Genomic DNA, 5000 nt, shown 5'->3' with positions numbered 1-5000 from the left:
ATGTAAAGAATAAGTTTAACGTATATAAAATGGATAAGAATAATAGTCCTGAGGATAATGGTAATAAAAGTAGTAATAATGACGGTAATGGGATGATGATATAAATGACAGTGGAAAATGATGATGGCCATAATATTGATAATATTAATAGTAATAATGAAAAATTATCAATGATAATCATGATAATAATAATAGTAACACTGATGATAATAATGTTATTGATAACAATAACAATGACAATAATAAATATAACAACTTATAATAACCCAAATATTGACAGGGATAAAAATATTGGCAATAATGACAATGATAATGACAAAAATGAAAACTAACTAATATTTATAAGAAAAATTTGGTTTGATTTGTTGTTTTTTTATGAAGAGGGAAGTTCAGCAATATCATGTACATAAATAAAAATGAAATCATACAATATACAATATGTAGGTAGAAAAACAGAGATATGCAGACTTCAGGGAAAACAAAACTACATCTATCTATATTTTTATCTATCGATCTATCTCTACAGAGAGAGAGAGACAAATATCAATCAATCTATCTATATATATATACATATACATACATATATGTATATATATATATATATATATATATATATATATATATATATATATATATACATATATACACACACTAGGTTCGCGATAGCCAATTGGCGAGTGGCTAATTATCCATTGGCGAAAATTACTCTATTTTGGCTAATTAAATTCATACCACGATCGCCAATATGGCGACTCACTTTTCCACTCAATAATCAATTTAGCGAATAACTTCTTCACGTATGTATTTTTGTACAAAAGTCGAACTCCTCACCAGGGTTGTCGTCGCACAGGTTTTCTAATAGCGTAAACAAAGAAAACAAATATATATCAATGGGGGACTGAAGAAAATTTTACGTACACAAAATGATGGTAATGTAAAAAAAACAACTTCATACATCAAAATAAGACAATGTATTTTAGAAAACAACTGCATATATATATATATATATATATATATATATATATATTTACATATACAGCATTTACAATTTAATTTGAAAACAAAAAAACAAACAAACTTATAGTTTTTTTTTTATAAATCTAACCAATTGTAGATGTGGTTTAAACTTGACACATCCTCCTGCAACTTTTATCATTTCAGAAGATAATATGAGGGATGTGAGAGTAGAAGTTGATATTTTATTTCTGATCTTTGATTTCAACAAATTTACCTTCGAGAATAACCTTTCTACAACAACATTAGATGTAGGTAAACTTAATATCTGTAGAGCAAATTCGGAAATGGTTTCGAACATGCGATGTCCAAAGCTCATCCCGATTGCTGTAAAAAATGTTTCCGGGTTTATAATATTCCTCATTTCTTCCGGAATTAGATTATGGTCTACTGCTCTCCATTCATTATCCAGATGTTGTGGATTAGTAGAGATCCTCGGAAAAGCAGTGACAAGGTCTCTCAGAGATGGCATTGACACTAGATCCTTCATCCAGAAAGTTTTGGGGGACAAAAATGTGGCACATTTGAATTTGCTTGTTTGCAAAAGGGAACGTTTTTTCATTTCCTAACAAGCAATGATGAGAAATTGTTTGCAGGTGCTGAATACATTCTCTAGCAAATCTTGGTTGTGTCTGTATTCCTCTGATTGTATGAGGCAGTGCATTTCTGATCCAAGATACATCTGGTAAAATGGAAGATGATTTGAATCGTTCTCAATATCAATGGATGTTCTATCGTCTGCCTTATTTATTTCATTTCTCTTTATAAAGCATCACAACAAATCTGTGTAGAGTTCATGGCACTTTTTGTGTGGGACTTGGATGGTTGGTCCTTGCTGTTGGAAGAGTAGGTTGAGCTGGTTGAATTTAGGCAAAATTAAATTAAGAAACGTTTAATAGAGTTTTGTAGATGTCCATTTTTGGCCATTGTGTCCAATATGCTTATTGTTGCGTAGAGTCTTTCCTCTGCCCGGATATCAAAGAAATACAGTTTGCGAGGCTCCCACTGTTCCAGCAACCTTTTTACAGCCGCATGGTATGATAGCCACCTTGTCTGGTTCACGTAGTAATTTGTGAGGTTTTACATCACAAAAATCTTGAAATTTTTTGAACATATGAATTCTTTTGGCGCTATGGGAGAAATGGTTGTGTATATTCCTCACAAGATCTTCACATTTGCGAGGAAGACATTTGGCGGCTTGGGAGGAGCACAAGTGTACAGAATGACAAATACATTTGAGTATGGCAATTCCACTACATTTGATATTAGTACTTACTTTTGGTGTCGATCTCTAGAACTCAAACAGGAGCATGTTTCCATAGCTAAGTCTCAATAGCTTCTTAAAAATACAAACGTGGTGTGAAAATAGGCACATGTTTTTCCTCAAATTATTTGTAGAATAATTGATTAAAACCATAGGAAATCATTATTTATTGTGTAAATATCAACAAAGCCATTTACTATGAAAAAAACGTAAAATACATTTTTGCGAACATTTTGCACGCATGAGTGCGTGCTGCGGTCCGCAAATCTGCGGGTGTTACTTCCCGCGCTTCAAATGTTCGCATAGCAGACGAAAATTGTATGCATCGGTAACACTGCTCCTCACGGAACTACGGAAACGTTGAACCAATGATTGTTTACATCGGAGGCATTGTCGAGCGTGTAAGCCTTTCGACCTCGCACAATAGACAATAAAGCGATTTCGTTGGTCACAAATGCGAGGCACTTGCAGACGAACATTCTCTCGCGAGAGTTCATTTGTTCTTCCAAGAACAACACTCGCACATGGATGGCAGGTGATAATCAAGCCAACATGGCAGAGCCTCCAGCGAAACAAAGTAAATATCCAGAATCAAATCGATCGATTGCTTTGTGCCCGTGGCTGGATTTCGATGAAGACGGGAAGGTGATTATGTGTTCGACGTCTGTTAAAGAAAAAACAAAAAGTCGCCAAAAACTAAGGCTCGTACTTTGAGAACCTTTCGCCCATTCTGGCGATCGCCTGGCGATGCTGCGCCAGGCGATCATCTGAGTTCGAAAAGGCGGGCGATGGCCAGGGGCTAACATCTTGTATTCCTGCTAAATCTAGCGCTTCGGCGACTGAAAAAACGCGGTAAACGCAAATTTGTTTACACCTGCACTGCACAGCGTCACAATGGCAACCAGCACCGAAGTTTGTCGGTCCTGTCTTATTTCCATTTTGGATAAAAAGAGTCCTTTGGGACCTCATAAACGACTATAAAGAGGCCGTGTTAACTCCTAATTTAACCCTACCTTACCTTACCTTATCTAACATAACATAAACTTAATTATTAACCTTGAGAGAAGACGAAAATGTTATCTCCGTAATAGTCTCACATTATACTATAACAAAGGATTTTTAAAATAACTTTAACAAAGTTAACTTTATATTTTATACTATAACAGAGTTAACTTTATGCATTATACTATACTATATCAACTTTATACTTTTATACAAAAAATAACAATTTAAAATTACCCATTTTATTATTCCTGATATAAAATATTGAACTGTAGGCCTACAAGAGTATCAGACACGCCTCACTGCAGAGCGGTGGAGCATGACAGCTATGTTTCTATAGCCACTAGTAAAGATGCTATCATCACAACACTTTTGGTAACATTTGTGAAAAAAATTATCCCTATAACCAAAATAATAACAATTTAAATCAAAATAACTCGCTGTCTTGTTATCTGGAAAATTCTTGAAAAATCTACGTATATACGTTAGTTCATAATAAATTGTAATTTTCAGATATTTTAAAATCATAGTGAATTCCTATATCATATTATACACAAATATGTTACTGATTTGTCATTTGAAAGCAAGAGAGTGCTATTCAATCACTGGAAAGGGAGGGCTCTCGCGACTTTGCTTCGCCAGGCTGCTCCACGACGACCGAACGCCAGCCAGCCCCGGCGTGAGAATGCCTGGCCAATACTTGCCAAGCTTTTAACTACGACATTCCCGACCGCCCGGCCAAAGGATTGAAAAGTACGGGCCTAAGGCAATACTTGTGTTGATATCGATATTTTCCCGCGAAACTTAAAAGTTGTTTCATCATATTGTTATGGCAGAAAAAAATGCTACTGCATATCTCCTAAGTTAATTTTGAATGTGAAGTGCCTTATCTTGCTCAATAAGCCAGTTTTCTAATGGAATGATCAAACCATAGGTAATACTGATAAGGCCTGGTTGATAACCTGTACAGCTATCTTCAGTCCAGTGCAAAAATGAATGTCTTTTATAAACATAACTAATGCTTTAATGGGTTCAGTATTTGGAATTTGTGATATCCCGATCATGGACTATAAGAGGCTGCTCTTGCATATGCACTGCAGGTGCAAATTACATATCACCTGTGACATGGAGCATCAAAGTGAGGAATGAGAAAAGGACAAGTGCTAACATAAAAGTACAAGTGAATAATTCTATTGAAAATAATGTGTATCTAAATCAGTCAAATTCAGTAGCATAGTACGCATTACAGGAGATAAAGATATGCAGTGTGCTCTCTGTAAAAAATAACTTTATGAGTGAGAATCAATTTCCTTGAGTAACCAAAGCACCTAGACAGCCCATACACATCTTGTATGTATGTTTGAAACAAATATGGAAATGACTAACGCTTAGAAAAAAGCTGTCTGTCAGCCAATTTGGTTTTATCATTTTCGTCAAATTGTGTGTGTGTGTGTGTGTGTGTGTGTGTGTGTGTGTATGTATGCATGTATGTATGTATGTATGTATGTATGTATGTATGTATGTATGTATGTATGTATGTATGTATGTATGTATGTATGTATGTATGTATGTATGTATATATATGTATATATATATATATATATATATATATATATATATAATGAATCACTCATAAAAAATAAGGATAAACAATTCTTTTCTAAGGAAATTAAAAAAAGAAGAGGTTATTAATGAGTCCACTTACTCTTCCCTCTTTACT

This window comes from Penaeus vannamei, chromosome 20, assembly GCF_042767895.1.
Source record: "Penaeus vannamei isolate JL-2024 chromosome 20, ASM4276789v1, whole genome shotgun sequence".
Lineage (NCBI taxonomy): Eukaryota > Metazoa > Arthropoda > Malacostraca > Decapoda > Penaeidae > Penaeus > Penaeus vannamei.
The sequence above is the reverse complement of the archived record's forward strand: the minus strand, read 5'-3'. Positions refer to the sequence as shown.